The following is a 17,111-nucleotide window of genomic DNA, read 5'->3' on the forward strand; positions in this document are numbered from 1 at the left end:
ATTTGATCTGAAGATCTTCAAACGTGTTCCCATAAATCCTGAAATGCAAATCATAGGCCCGGAGGATTGCTGTGGTGCCTTGAGGTCTGAGTGCAGTTTTGATGGGGTGAAATTCAAAAGAATAATCATGGTTTTGGGGAATGAAAACTGAAACCGGAGCCAAGCAGGATCCTCTCTGAAGTGCTTCCGTATGCCTCCTGAGTCAAGAGGCCTGTGATTTCATTGTTCAGCCAGCGCAGTGCAGTATGTGTTCTGAATTCATATCGTTGCTATTATTATCCACCCAAATCCACCTCATTAAGTCCGCCTCTCCTTGTTCCACTGAAATTGTTTCAGTGAAGCTCAAAAGTGGCTTCAAGCTCCATCCACAACAATAAAACACTGTTATTGTGACCCCGGGTCTGCTCCTGAAATAGCACTGCAAGTGTCTGCTTTAATCGCAGAGATCAGCATGAGCGTCTTTGAAAACAGATCTAGTCCGTTGCTCGGCAGTTGAGCCGACCGCAGCGACCAGCTTTAACAGATTGTGGGGGCTGATCCATATGGAACCAAATTTATGCTGCTTGACTCCAAATGTCTGTCTGGTTATGATATATATTTACAAAGATAAGGGAGAAAAAAAACATTTATTCTCACTTATTTGTATTTGTGTAGCCATGCAGATAGTTTTGGTTTTCTTTGCCCAGATTTTGAGACATCAGTCATTGCAGCCCTATCTCCTTAAACTTACCTTAACCCTGGAACTAAGACATGTTGTTGAATATTTTAAAAGTATTTTGTAATGCTCTGTGAAATGAAATCACATTCACCTCCCTCACACTGTTGTGTAAGCAAATATCTCACAGATATCTCACAGCCAAAACAAAAAAAAAACCAAACTATCATCACTCTCGATACCACGAAGAGTTAGTGAGAAAATATGTTATTTGTTTTGTATTTTAGGCAAGCCAACACTACATTCTTCATTACCCCTAACACCACATGCAGTGCAGAGTCTCATCTACATGACAATAATCCTGGAGACTGTGTGGACAGAAGCATGCGGATCACTCTTATGTATTCTGGGTGGCAACACTTTGGAATGATGTGTCAAGTGATGACGTGTTGTTGTTTAAAAAAAATATTAAATATGCGTATACATGAAAATATGGAACACACAAGGACGGATATCTTCTTAAAGGTTTGTTAGCAGGGGCCAAGAAGGCCATCACAAAGATCCTATAGGCATAGTAGACCCCCATACTTTAAGGCAGTTGCTGGACATATGAGAATCCAACAATCAGAGTATAAAAATCATCACAGGGACACTACGAAACTAAGACTAAGACTGAGACATTAAAGCTGCAGTGGGTAGAAATGGAGCAAATATGATTAAAAAAAGTAATTTTTATAAAACGGTCACTATATCCTGACAGTAGTGCATATGACAGGTAATCTGAAAAAAAAAAAAATCATGTGCCTCTGTGTCTTCCGGTGCTCCTAATGGCATCTGCAAGATTTCACAGACTGGAGGAAAACAACCAATCAGAGCAGAGCTAGAGCCTGTCGTCTCTGAGCAGCTGTCAATCACTCGCAAACTCCGATCAAACGGTCAAACTAGGCAGCGCTGATCAAATATGAATCAATATTCTGTTACTGTAATGCCTATTTCTCGCATAAAATGTTTTCAGAAACATCTTGTAGTGCACGGTTTAGCTGTAAAATGAGAAAGTTTGTGACTCGGCAGCCATGTTGAGAACAGTTGAGGAAATACCAAGCACCGCTCACCAGCCGGAGCAAATAGGAACGCTCTCTCAATGAAATTACCTGCGATTGGCCAAAGTCTCCCATCACGGACTACATTTTTTAAAGCCTGAAAACAGAGCCATCATCATCATCATTTTTTGCCCAATGATGCCAAAAACTTTCTGCCTACTGCAGGTTTAAGTTGTATCAGAATATTTTCTTTGACCTCACTGACTCTTGGTTTTCCTTTTGTATCAACATTAGATACAGTTAAAAAAATCAAATTATTTAGAGAAGATCTGTCAGAGTTTGGTGGAGGGCCAGAGCGCTGGGGTCCGCTCCCTCTCGTCTCCTCTACTGTATAAACCCACATGGCACACGCCCAGCTGTTTTGACAGCCCCGAAAGAAGTCGTCTGATTGTTTTTGGACATCGTAGCATTAGTAAATGTGTCTTTTGCTGTCAGTTTGGCCACGGCCACGTCTCAAGCGGCTCTCAGCCTCTGCAGCATTCCAGTGCTATTGTGAATAATCATAGGGCTGTGTGATGAGCACCAGAATGTCTTTCTTCTGAAACCTGGCTGCTGCACAACGCCTGGGAGGAAGGAAGTGGACTCTTTTCTTTTTTTTTCGGGACTGTGAGACTTTAAGGAAGATGACAGCTGACAGATGCATCGCTCTTGGTGGCCACTGGTGCTGTTTGAGGACTTGGATTGGATCGGAGGGTGATGCTCGTCAACCACTTGTCATTGTCTCCTTCGCAGAATACAGCTGAGCCACGTCCAGAGGGTGTGCAGCATTTTGATTTGGCCACAAGAAAAACCAGAAAACTGTGTCCTTCATTCTTTTATTTTATTCCTGCTCTTCTGCTTGAGAACTCGCGTCTTTTGATAAAGGCTTTCACGGTGGGCGGGTCATCGGGACCATGTGAGTTCCCATGGGAATGGTTGATCTGCCCACTGCTCCGGAGAGGTGATGTAGTTCAGCCGTACCGTTTTCTTGCTTTACCGCAGCAAGGCTCACACATGACATGACCCACAGTTAATTTGGATTCCTGAAACCCCAAAGCCAGCACTTTATTCTTTCTTTGTGTTTTATGTTTCTTTTTTTCTTTAGTGGAGCTGCTACCGAGTGGAGCTGCTTTATCAGCCTTGCTTGCCTGCTGGGGAGATAAAAAAAACCTGCAGTGCTGGGTCTAATGAGTCCAGCTTGTTGATTTATTCCACCTCGAGATCCAAGTCCTACACGTCTGTTTCTTTCATTCTCCTCCTCCCTGGTTAGGTTAGCGGCACAGGGAGGCGGAGATAAAGTCGTTATTTCTATTTTTTTTCTAGCACAGACATTTTCTGTTTCTCTCAAACACACGCTTACACTGGACACTCTCACCAGCTGGCAGCCTCGGACTGTGGAAGAAGAGGGCTTTGTGATGGAGGGCGGCCTGCTGGGCGTGCTCTAAACACACCCACAGTGCTTCAGGGGAGAGGAGCTGGGAAAGGAGAGGCCTGAGAGAACACAGAGGCCTCAAAACAGCAGCCAGTGACCCGGCCCGCTGCTAACACTTTACATTATCGCCCCGACACCATTACAATACACAAGGGGAGGAAAGATCCCAGTCACAGGCTTAGACTCTCTGAAGTAGGACCTTCTGTAAGAAATAAAAGTTATAAATGCTAAAGCAGCTGCACAAAGTCAACCCAAGAAAGTCCTGTAAATTGTGTGTGTCATGGTTGAGAAGAAAAAGAAAGAGAGCAGGGGTTTGAGGTTTGACAGACTTCTATATAACGCGTGGGGCACCTCGACATCTCAAAGTAAAACCAAATAAACCGAGTGTTTGGTGCCAAATGTACAACTGGATTTTGAAAAGGCTTCATGCATTATTCAAAGATAAAAGAGCACATAACATGTCAGAGAAAGAATAATAAACTCCCTGCAGGAGGAGGCCTGAGTGCAGCCGAGAAAGGCCTGTCAGTTGCCTTCAGTGGGTATTTGTGTGTGTGTGTGTGTTTGTTCAAAGACAGCGGAAGATTGATGACGCTGTCGTCTTTGGTGGTATCGTGGTATCATGGTAACAGTGTAATAGTGTAATGGAGGGGAGATTTGGACTGGGATGAAATGGCTATCAGATGTGGATGTGGCGACATCCAGCAGGTGTGTCTTGCCTATCACCACATATCCTTTCTTTTCAAATTCATTAAGCTAAATTTAGACCTAACAGCCCTCGTAATTTGGTGGAATTAACCTGATTTATTCCGGTCCTACGCCCTGACCAATGGGCTATCTTGACCTTTACCATTCGAGGTCAATGCCTAACCTCAACCAACCGTCTCTGCCTCAACCAGCTTCCTCTCATATTTAATATCTTTAAATGAGATTTTTATGCCCACAATTCCGCGAAATTATGAATCCCACAGCATTTCTTGGCAAGACCCGCCCTGCGAAGCCGGTTGAGGCAGAGACAGTTGGTTGAGGTTAGGCATTGACCTCGAGCAGTTAAGGTCAGGGTAGCCCGTTGGTCAGGGCGTAGGACCTGAACAAATCAGGTTACAGGTACCTCACGCGAGCATGGACGCCTGGCCAATCCTAGTGCTTGAATGCCACGCAGGTCGGTTATTGCCAAGAAATGCAGCGGGATCCATAATTACGCGGAACTGTGGGCATAAAAATCTAATTTAAAGATATTAAATGCAAGAGGAAAATATCAGTTACGGGCAGATTCAATCCAGAAGTGTCAGTTAAATCTCTCTGAGGGCTATAATCATCCAATCCTGGTTGATGAGACAGAAGCTCTTTCTTGCATGCATCCAAATCACAGGTTAGAAAAATGTTGCTTTTGTGTAGTCACACGTGGCATCAACTGCCAAACAATCCATGATATTCCATGACACAGTTCATCCTGCTGCCACCCGAGATCAGCCAGGGCGCTTTTTTAGATGTGTGACATTATGGAAAGTATTAGTGCTGAGATGTTGCACTTCAGCCTCAATACATTTCAGCCCAGAATTTGTCCGTTATGAGCCGCGGATGCCAGTCTTTCTGTTTATCTAAAATCCCATGTTTGGAACGAAAATAACCATTGTTGTCTCCTACCATGCGAGGTCAGAAGCTGTTGTTTTCCACTACCTCTGGTGGTTTCCATACACTCTTTAAAGCCAACTTTTTTTTTTGCTGTGATGTGAAATCAAATTGTAAAGGCTCCCCCCCGCCCCCCTCACTCGTTAAACAGGGTTCCTCGTTTAAGTTTCCAGCCTGTGTTCTCTCTGGGGTCTTTACCTGGTAAACAGGAGAAACATCTAAATCAGTGGAAAATGTGTGTCACGCTGTTGGGCTGCACGGCTCCCATTTGCCCAGCAATTCTGCAAAACATTACAACCACATCAGCTGGAGACCACAGACTGAACAACAATAATGAAATGAGGAGCGAAATATGGATCTAATGAGAGGGAGGAGGGATTAATAATGGTGAGACGGGGAGACTTTCCTTTAATGTCCAGACACTGATTGACCACAGTACTTGGAAAAGCTACAGTACGAGCTGCTGAGAGAATGTATCAGGTGCAGCCACACTCCTACGCTCCAGCTATTTGATGTCTTAATAACGCCAATGAATCCAAACAACCTGCCGACTTCCTGCACGGTTTTATCTTTGTCCAAGAGAAGCAGGAATTAGCATGCCTCGCTCTCTCTGCATGTATGCGTGTCACTGTCTATTAGCGTGTTCGGGCGCGGGTGGAGGAAAAGCATGTCGAGGAAAGCCCTGGTGAGGTGTTTTCTCATGGAATCCCCTTCCAAATGCTGCTAGCTCGTTACAGTTTCCAGCCACTTAGGAGAAAACGCTGTTATTTTAACACACACACATTCCTGCTCTGTCACATAACAGCCTACACGAACACAAACGCGCCAAACCATACACGACCTTTTTGATGGAAACAAGGTATTAATGTTCTCTAATGCTCTCAGCTTTGTCTTGGCTTGTAATCGGCTCAACACAGAACAGAAATCTGTCTACGACTGTTAAATTGTTTGCACTCTAAAATAGGTTGGTTAAAGCAATGCGATAGGAGAATACTGTGAAACAAAAAAAAAAAAAAAAAAGAAGTGAATAAAAGCCTCCTTATGCGTTTTACAGCCCCTGTTATAAGGTCAGCGCCACTGAGTGGTCACGGCTCAGTAACAGTTGCATGGCCATGGTTGATTTCAGGGGTCTGATTGATGCACTCCAGTAATGATCTCCATGTCCCATGCTGTGAGGTTCACTAATTGTTAAATAGACTGAAATATGGGTTTGTACTTTAGCAGCAGCATGACAGACTTTTGACCCACAACCATCTGTTAGTTTAAGCAAATGTGAGACTTTCCTGGGATTGTTGGCATCAAAGGATTTGTTTAATGTGTCTTTGCAAATATCACAGAAGCCCATACATGAATGTGTAGGAACTTGACATCTAATTTAAAGTTTCACGCCAAAATGGACTTTTATAGCCTCCCTGGTTGTCCTTTAACAATCAGAAATCTGTGCCTAAACTGCCTATAAAAGAAATTTGATTGATCTTGTATGTGGTGGAAAGAGGAAGATAATGAATTTATCAAAGTGTTTTTGGCTGTCAGCTCATATAGCTTCCATGATGTGTGTGGGAAAATGTCAGAACGTTAGGGTGAGGTCACACTCACGGCCTCCCACACACACACACATGAAAAAAGAGCATCAAAATACACACATTTTTGTCAACAAGATTTTTACTCAATAATACGGTGATTAATGACCACTCATACAGTCTTTATATAACTCTGATAAATGATGCTTTAAATAGGAATTAATGATCTCCGCTGTTCTTGCACACATGCACCTAAATGGCAATTTGCATCCGTAATGCCTCATGTGAGAATGAAGATATTTAGCTGTCAACAAATCCCCGGGTACTGGAGACGCTTTTGTCTTCCCCCGCTTGTGGTCTCGCTTCACAACATCGGAAATAAAAAGAAAAATCTCCTGCGCGTCTCCTTGCATCCACGCACAGCTTCAAAGTAAACATGTTTTCCATGTTCTGCTGCCGTATTCAGACATCCCGCTGGACGTTTACTCAACGGAATGGCATGCATGAACACGCGGTCATGATACAAACTTAGGAAAAACACACATTACAATAGCAACCTGCGCTTCTAGATATACACATCTCTATCCTCACCAGCCTCTGGCACGGTCCTGCTGCCCTCTCTTTGTGCTCCAAACAACATCTTCCCGTCCTTAAAGAATGCCTCTGATGGGCCTCTTTGACATGCATTGTTTGTGCAAGAGAATTTAGACCCTCAGCCCCTGGCCTTGGCCCTCATCTGCAATCCAACCATAGGCAGGGCTGCCACTGTGACTAATGCCTTATAGACCTGCCCCCCCGAGTGTGTGTGTGCATACATGTTTGTGTGTGTCAGAGAAAGAGAGAAAGTGTGACTAATGCCTACAGAATGGTATTTATACATTAGGGGGCCATTAGTAGTTTAGGCTCCTGGGTGGAACAGCAGGGAGGGAGACAGGCATTGTCGTGGCCCCCGTCACCCCTATCACAGCCAGCCACCGCCGTTCCTGCAGCACACACGGCCATTTTGAGGATGTTGGAGAAACAAACAACAGCTGCCGGCGCACTGGAACATGCTAAATGAACATGCCACTTTGCATTCAAATCAGAAGCTAGATGTTGCTTTTTTGTTGTTGTTGTCTGAGGTTGTTTAATTGCACATGCTGCCACAAGGATTTGATAGTATACATTCAAATTTCTCCATTCATATCATGGTCGTATTTCCAAAAAAACAACTCCACAGCAGGTGAAAAATAAACTTCCCGTCCCACTGATGCGTCACTCTTTGTTGAATGTTTCTTGGGTAATCATTGTAGGCGAATGTTGCCCTCATTTTCATAAAGTTCAAATGAAAACTACATAAAAAGCAATGGGTGCTGGTGCTTTGATGCACGTCACATGACTACATTTGATTTAGATTTTATTATTATTTTGTCATGCGTAAATAATATGCCCAGCTCAAACGGGCTTACAAGACACCGTTATTTAGAAAATAAAGAAAAGACAGAGGCAGAAACCAGAGTAGCAGCATAAATTACAAATAATACTAGACACATAAACCATCCTGACCTTTTTTCCAAGATTGAAAAAACAAAAGTAACCAACTTATAAGCATTCAAATTAAATAGCCATTCCATTTTGTCATCATCTGAGCACTAAAACATTTCGGGATTTTGAACAGACATTTGATTTATAATAGAAATTCATAACTCATCATAGTATGCAAAAGAAAATGTGATTCATTTTCAACTTCTCTTAACTCGCATACTTCGCACAACCTGTTGTACTCCTGGATGTTTTTAAATCTACCGATTCCTGTTCTTAACTGTGCAACTAAAGACCTTTGACTCCTTGATAGATTTGCTAAAACATAAGATTCAGTGCCATAATTGTGCTTGATTTGAATATTTGTTCGTAATTTTGGTTTTAGCAATATATCATTTGACCATTTTTCTTCAAATCTAGCAAGTAACTTTCTTTTTAATTGTGTTCATGATACATGATAAATTATTACTGTACATATATTGTAATCCAGCTTCCTTCCAAAATAGTATGAAGTTAGGTGAGCATAAGATGTATGTATCAAACTTTATACGATATGAGGTGTGTCATACTTACATGTGGGCATACACAACTATGTAGCCTAAGTATGGGCATATCACAGATATATCCATATGTAATATATCATTACGCTATTTCTGTATTGATCTTTTACCAACAATGACAAGTCTCTTTTATGATACAGGTGTCCAGTGAGATGGCATTTGAGCTGCGCTTTATTTGGCAGGTGTGAGCACAGTAGAGGTATAGGATGAAACAATTCATACATCCCATTTCAAGGCCATATATGAAATCAGGTATTTCGTTCATAACTTTTGGTAACACCTGATTTAACAGGTCTGCAAATGTCATGGTAATTAGGTGATGATTAGCAAGTAACCTATTTGAAATTTCTTTGGAATTACTGCCAAATTACCCCAATATTTGCCTCAAAATGTATCGAAAATTACCTTATCATAAACATTATTTAATAATTAGGCTATATTCCCCTATTTCCCAATAGATGGTAATATATTTAATACACTTCCAGGAAAAGAATACAAAGTTAATTGATATGCTTTGTTTCCATGTCTGCTGATACACAGATAACAATTACAAATAACTTATTTGAAATGTCTTTAAAAATCATCACATTAGCTACCAGGTTACATTTGTACAGACAATAAGTCACACAATGGTGAGATTTGTGCCTGATCAGAAGTGTTTTCTATAAATGTTTGTTTTCCGCCTCCGATAAAGAGCAACGCACAGTCGCTTCTCAAGCCTAAGGGCCCTATTTTAACGATTATATGCTATTTTAGCATATAATGTTTATAATAAAGTAATTTTCAATACATTTTGAGGTAAATATTGGGTTAATTTGGCAGTAATTCTAAAGAAATTTCAAATAAGTTACTTGCTAATTATCACCTAATTACCATGAGATTTGCAGACCTGTAAAATGAAGTGTTACCTTTTCTCTTTTTTGGGGGTTTGCTACTGTTTTGCGTATTTTGCGTTTTTCTTTTCTTTCTTTTGCCTAGTTCTACTTGTTTATATTTTATGTTTTAGAAGATATCCAACTTGCTTTGTGGCATATTCATTCCTGTTTGAGCTTTGTGAGATGAGCCATACTGTGCTCCTCCTGATCCTTTAAAGTGTCTTAAAGGAACAGTGTGTAACATTTTGGGGGATCTATTAGCAGATCAAAAAAATGTTTTGTTTTCGTCAGTGTATAATCACCTGAAACTAAGAATCGTGTTTTTGTTAGCTAAGAATGACCCCGTCATATCTACATCATGGATGTATAAAGAGAACTGGATACAGCGTTGGAGGCGAGGCCCCGTTCATTCCTATGAAAGTTGCTCAGTGGCGCATGATGCCAAAATGGCTCGACTTCTGACTGGAAAAGTACCCCGATCTTCCGGTGATCTTCCGCATCCATTGGGCTAACCCTTAGCCGACATTAAGGAAAACACTACCTTTCAGTGAAGGAAAGGCCATCTATTCACACAATATACGCTGAGTGCATCCAGATAAGGTGTTTGTATAACACAGAGGAAGTCATGGAGTCTCTAATGGTGCAAGCAGAGAAAAGCTGTACAGACACAGATTACAGATGACAAACAGAAAATGTGGAACAACAGTGTGCAACACAAGTCTCAAGTGGAAAACAAAAAAACTATATAAAAGCACATAAATTCACAATAATCTGAATTCAACGACTATTTTCCAAATAAAAAGCTTTAAAAGATTTCATGCTTTGTGACATGAAACTCTTTTTCACCTTCTACAGTTTCAACCAGTGTTACCCATCATTATGGACACTGGCTCCCATCGTGACATTTGGTTAAACTTTGCAAAGACATGAAAGGACGTCTCAGAGCATTAATGTTCAAGTGTTTTGGTATTTTTGTGTTACGCACAGCGAGGTAGCGCACCAAGGCCAAGGTTTGCCACTCATTGGTGGGCAGTGTTGGAAGACCTCAATGTGTGTGTGTGTGTGTGTGTGTGTGGGAGACGGGCAGTAACGAAAGGTGTAAAAATACCATACCGCTCCAAGATAAACCCTCTCTCCCACGGTCTGACATTTACAGAGGGCTGGAGCGTGGGAGTATGTGAGGGGGGTTGCCCTGTGAGTGTGTTTCCGTGCGCGCTGCGTGTAAGTGTGTGTGTGTGTGTGTGTGTGTGTGTGAGTGAGGTTTCCCTCCACCTAAGAGAAAAGCCCCATTGATGTACGCTGGTGCTCCTGTCCCCGTGTCAAGTGTGGACCAGGGTCAGAAGGAAACTCTGGGATTTTCCACAGGTATACAGTTGTGTGTGTGTGTGTGTTTGCATGTTTCCCATGTTTGCACAGAAATGTATGACGTTTTAAAGTGTGTTATTCATGCGTAATTGAGAGGGGAAATCTGTTTTCATGCCGCAGAGCTTTAGGAGGGGGACGGATGCCTCTCCGTAGGCCTCATGTCAGCCAAGGATGTGAGCAATAATGAATCAGAGTTGTATATTAGGCTGATCTGACCCTAACGCACAGCTTTTTAAGGGTTCATTGAAAGACTTATCATTACAGCTTCTCAAAGATTCTTTGATGAATACTGCTAATTGTTTGGGAAGAATGATTTTTACCTCTAACAGAAGTCTCAGGGGAGTCAGAAAAAAGGTATTGTAATGTAACGACAGTCAGGCTTCTTAGCTCCATCTACTGGTATCCCCACCAACTGACAAATAATCATACAGACATGAATGGCTATAATTACATGAGGCATGTAAAACAGCATTGTTAGTGTTATAAAAAAGGTTTATATAGATCATCATCATTGACAGGTGTTGGACAACTGTAATTTTCACATCTACAGTATAAGAAGCAACGCAGTTTGGGATCACTATAAATTTTGCACACAATTTGTATACTAAATACAAACAATACAATAATACAATGGTGGACAGTAATTAAAGTGCATTATATAGTAAATAGAGAATGGTTTTGGACATAGACATGTTCAATGCAAAGTTGTATTCTCATGTGTTTAAATATCTGCACCATCAATTCTGCAGATGGGGACTAAACATTTACTAATGTAGAACATTTGCATGTGGACGTGCATGTGAGTTCATAAAAAAGCAGAGAGAACAAATCGAAGCTGTTCTTTCTTCCAAACTGCTGTGTTTGACATTTCCACATCCAACACAAACCGCCTTTAACCATCAGCCTTTGCTCCAGCCTTGTCACCCTTTCCAGCAGCGGGCCCCCGCCAGCGACCTGTCAGGTCAATAAAATATGACCTTTGGCAGTGTACATCTGATAAAGTTCCTCACTTTATGTGGTGACAGCCTGTATTGGAGTAATTTAGCGGGCTTCAATAAAGGAGCACTCAGCTCCTTTGCCTCCTCTGGCTCAGTGGTTTGTGACAGGCGGGCGGGCAAGTGGAGGAGCGGCCCAGTCAGTGACCCGCCATGCTTGATGTTCATCACAATGACACTGACCTACTTAACTGCCATCTCTTGGATGTCAAAGAAATCACTGCCTGACATTTAGAGAAAAGCTTGGTCAATATTAGTCAGGCATGACAGATAATAACCTGCACTCTGGCTGATAACAGCGACTACCGGCTAAATAAAAGAGAAAAGAGAAGAGTGACTCTTTAGTGGGTAGCCTTGGCGTCTTATCCTGCTTCTGATTGGTGTTGTCTTTCAGAAGGTAGATTCATTTGCTTACTAAGTGTGCTCAGAGCATACACACACGCCTAACTAGAAGCCATCAAGGCTAACGTCTCAACTTGAATCAGACACAGATTGATGGTGCTGAGGCAAAGAAGACTTCTCTGCCGCGTACTTAGTAGGAGGCGAATGTGGGAGGCAGTGACCCGGAGCAAAGGTCTCATCAGTGCCTGTCCCCGTCTGAGGCCCCTCTGCCTGTCAAAGTCACATTTTAATCGCAAACATAATTTGAATTTACACTAATGAATACAAATGACTCCCAGGACTCCACAAGCTGAGAGTAATAAATTATTATCGCTGCTAACAATCGCATTTCTGAAGCCCTTTTTCAATTAGCCGCCCCCGTGGAGATGATCATGGAGGGCCCGCTCAAATGAAGATAAACGACGCCCCTCGCGTCGGCGTGCGTCTGCTCCTCTGATTTAATAGCTTTCTAATTCAGGAACATCTTCGACGTGACGAGGCGTGAGGCCTTTTTTTTTTCTGTCTCCAACCAGAGCTTGATGAGAAAGTCACTTAATTGAAAGCAGGTGTTAATCAACCTTGCTCTGATGTGGCGCGTGATTTAGGAGGGAGTTTGACAAAGAGAAGACCGTCCTTGCCACTCAGTGACACAGACCATTCAGTTCACAAAGAAAGCCTTCTGCTGCACTCTGCAGTTTTTGTAGTGCTGACCATCCTCCATTTAATCAAATATCCCATTACATGATTTTAACAGCCAACTTCAAGAGAATAAGGGTTCAAATAAGCACATGTGAGGATCTCATTCATCCTATATTTAGCAGATTTTTAATATATTTATTTGTTTTTGGTTAAAACCAAAATGTTATGCCCAGTGACAGGTGCTTATTTACTCTGGCTGCTTGGAGAGTTCATATGATAATTATAGCCAATTATGGTCGTGGAAAAAGGGCTTTCTTGAGTTCTGTCGATGGACTCCAGAGCAAACCAAACACCGAAAATACAATATCGTTCAACTTCTCCGGCCTTTGAGAGGGATAAATGAATAACTCTGTTGCTATTTGCTTCAGATGTAGCTGTGTGATTAAAATAAATCAATGGCAGGCTGATGTCTTATTTCAGACAAAATGCTCCTCAATGTTCGGCATCCATTCGCTGCATCCTAACATTTACACCAGATAACGCTTTTACATACAGCTTGTAGTGCGATGTCTTTCCTGTTTACATAAAACAAGCTCTTTACTTTTTTGGGGGATTGGAAGCAAAATAATAATGCATCTTACAATGAGGCCATATTTTGTGTGTTGTGTAGCAACCATTGCAAACTAAATCCCATATAAATGTAATATTTTAAATATGCATCTTAATGCGATTTCATGCTCTTTTGTGTGGTGTGTGCGATAGGGTGTGGGCAACATACCTTAAGTATCAATACCACCGAAACAAATTCTTTGAGAATCAAAACTAGTAGTAGGATCAATACCAAAAATAATGACTCTGTCGTGTGCTACACCACATTCTGGGTACATAAAAACTCTTTGTTTTAATATGCATCTGATTAAGCAATTTAACAGAGAATATTACAAGTACTAACATATTAATGATGCAAGCGCTTAAATTGCGTATATCATGACACATGGACCTCCCCTACATGATATGTCATTAGCCGCTCTTAAAATAATAAGCATTGGTATTAGTATCTTTATAGGTCATTCGGGTATTACTTGATATTAGCTCGAAAACCAAATATGTGACAGGTTTCTTAGACTGTTTGCGTTGTCTGTAACGTATTAGTTGTTGTAACACTGTTTTTATGCTGCCGTCTTGGCCAGGTCTCGCTTGACAATGAGATTTTAAAGAGAACATATTATGCTTTTGTGGTTTATCCCTTTCCTTTAGTGTGTTATATACTGTTGTTTTCTGTGCATGTAAAAGGTCTGCAAAGTTACAAAGTCCACGTCAAAGGGAGTTACTCTCCTCCACAGAAACACTGTTCCTGAAACGCCTTGATTGAAGTCCCGCCTTTTCTTCTGTAACATGGTGATGTCACCAAGTGACACATTTGCATAATACCTGCATAGCGGCTAGTTTGACACGCCCTCAAACAAAGTGAAAAATATTTTCTTTTACACATTAAAGCATGTAAACATGTTCTAGTAGAAACCCCAAATACAAGTACCTGAAAACGAGCATAATAGGTCCTCTTTAATCTTCATGAGACCTTCCTGGTTAAGTAAATGAAAAGAAGGAAAGAACGATGTTTCTGGGTAGCCTTTAGAAGAGCCACTGCTGGATTTACTTACTGGACATGTGATGGACATTTCAAAAACAAAACCATTACAGAGCAAGCTGTAGTGTGTGGTGTGTAGTTTGACTTGTGTTGTATGTTTTATAGTTTTAACCAGACACAATAGAACAGGAAATGACACAAATTCACACGTTAACAGTCTCCGAAAATTAAATCCTTTTCACAGAGCACCGCTGGATGTAATTCTAGACCCCCCTCACAGCTCACCACAGAAAACCCGACGGCGAGGCCAGCTAACCCTTTACATAACCAACTTAAGATAATTACAAGTGAACATACAAGAGGGGACCGTAATCATAATCGGCTTCCTTTGACAAGTCTGTGGTTTTTGAAAGTCTGGAAAAGCCGCAGAAGTGACATTCTGCTCAGAGAGGGATGAATGGCTCTCTGTGTCTCTGTCAGTGGGCCGTCATCACAGAGGATCCCGTGGGGTCGACTTACAAAGGGCACAACAACTCAGAAAAACACATTAATGCTCATTTCCTTTGCTGCTTGAAAGTCAATCAAATACCACATTTTGGAAGACAGTTCTGTAAGAAAACAAGTATCCATAGTGTAATACAATAGGCATCTGGTGGGAAATTGAGAAGTGTTCTTAGTTCACTCCCGCAGCTGATATAACGTCGCTTTTGGTGGCAGCAGGCAGCTGTTTTCAGCAAACAAACAACAGACAGACACAATTAATGACTAACTGGTGAACAAAGTGGATCAGTTAGCAGCTAAAGAGCCAGATATGCTCCTCAGGAGTTGGTGGAGACCAAAAACAGAGATAAAAGGAGAGTGAATAAAAAACACTTATCGCGGGTTTAAGGTAAAGGATCAATTTAAATCCAGTGAATTAGCTAAAAAATGCATTGTCACAAAGGTGTTTTTTCTTAGCAGGACAGCTACCACATGTTACAATTCTCATGTCAAATATATTGCACATGAGAATTGTCCAAAAACTACAAAGTTTATGTGAATTTATCCCATGTGAAATACTGTTTCACATGGACATTTTCCTGCATTGTATGTAAAATTACTGTCCCTTACTAGGAAGTTGATGTTTTTTTTTTTTAAATGTCAAGTCTTACAAATGGGAAAAATCTAAATTTATCAGAAATTGAGTTATTAATATGTGAAATTAGTTTTACATGAACATCTGCTTCTTTGTTACTCAGAATTTTCTCATCTGTGAGGCCCTCTCAGTGCCAACCCCTACTTTGGCCAACCTTATCTTCCAGCATCCATGAATGCTCTCTGGTCAACGATAGTTCTCCTTTATCAGCTCCACTTTTATCTTGCTGGTTGATCAGAAAACACAAGCAGGAATTCATCCCTGTGTTTTTCTGAGAATGTAAACGGTCTATGACGGGGCCTGTTTTGCAAGGATCCTGCAGGGTAATAATTCTTCTAAGCTGCTGAGGGAGGGTCATACTTGACCTCTTCAAACCTTAAAGAACTCTCGGGGGAAACATGATGACAAATGCATGGTGTGTGCACCCAGACCTGATCTTTATCTTAAATTCTAGTCAAGATCCCAAAGTCTCTATAATGCCAGGATGAAATACAGGAAAATGTGCATTAAGTGATCCATTCAATCTAATGTTTTAGCCATAATGTGAATAATTCACTCTGTGTAAGCAGGCTGCAGCTTCATTGACGTGCTGAAACAAGCAGATACTGAATATATAAAGTGAAAGTGTCACATGGATGTAACTTTAAATATATTCAAGATGGAAATTAAACAAAACGCTGAGGTTTTGGAAATGCTTACTTAGTGCCAACATTTGAATTTTGCTGAATCATTTACACACAAAACACAGAAATTGTACATCATGTTTTAAACTCTTACAAGGACTTGCAGTTGCCTGCTAGAAATTCAAGGTGAAATTTGACAGCGAAGGAGGCTGGGACCAACATCAGGAGGGGGTGGAGGGTAGGTGTGTGTGTGTGTGTGTGTGTGTGTGGAGGTAGTTTGTGGCAGCACATAATTTGTGTGCTATTTTTAATCAGTACACAGAAAAAAAGAAAACAGGCCTGTGTCTGTGTTAAACTGTGAGCCCAGCAGAGAGCAAGAGGATTTACTGAGAGCATATGAGCTCATTTCTACACCTTCCTCGACCCTTTAAATCACACTCTGACTAAACGGCCTTCTGCTAATGACTTTACCGTCAACTTGGTTCCCGTCTCCCTACTCTACATCCTCCTGGCTGCTGCATTGTCAGACCCTGAATATATACAGGACATATTCCACCCTGATTCTTCCTCAGGTTCCAGTTATCACTCACCCTACTTTTCAATATCACCTTTGAGTCAGTGTCAGTGATTCTTATTTTTTCGTCTTGTGGTTTGCGATTCAAAGGACAACTGTTTGTTAAAATGATAGAAGCGTAAATGGGCTGCGTTGCTGTCGTTCCTGCCATAACTTACAGCAATAACAAGGTCTGAGTTGGGGAGCAAGGAGACAGAGGAGGGAGGAGGGTGGGTGACTGTGTATGAGTGTGGTAGAGATAGTGCCCAAGGGCAGTGGGAGTAGACAGAGAGAGAGAAGGTGAGGGAGTAAATCTGCAGCCATGGCTTCCCCCAGCATCAGGTTTATATGTGTGCGGAGCGTGCAGTGTGTTTCCAGGGGTTTCCATGCTGTCACAAAGACCCCTGTGAGACCAGCTTATTTACCCTGCAGTAAAACCCGAGAGGGAGTATACCCTGCAGTAAAAGTGGAGAGGGGGCTCAGTGGAATTAGATTTAGGGCCGCCTCCGGCTCTCTGTTCTATGTGTGCCGTCAGGGAAAACCCACTCCGCTGCTCTTGTT

Source organism: Sebastes umbrosus, chromosome 10 (assembly GCF_015220745.1).
Source record: "Sebastes umbrosus isolate fSebUmb1 chromosome 10, fSebUmb1.pri, whole genome shotgun sequence".
NCBI lineage: Eukaryota > Metazoa > Chordata > Actinopteri > Perciformes > Sebastidae > Sebastes > Sebastes umbrosus.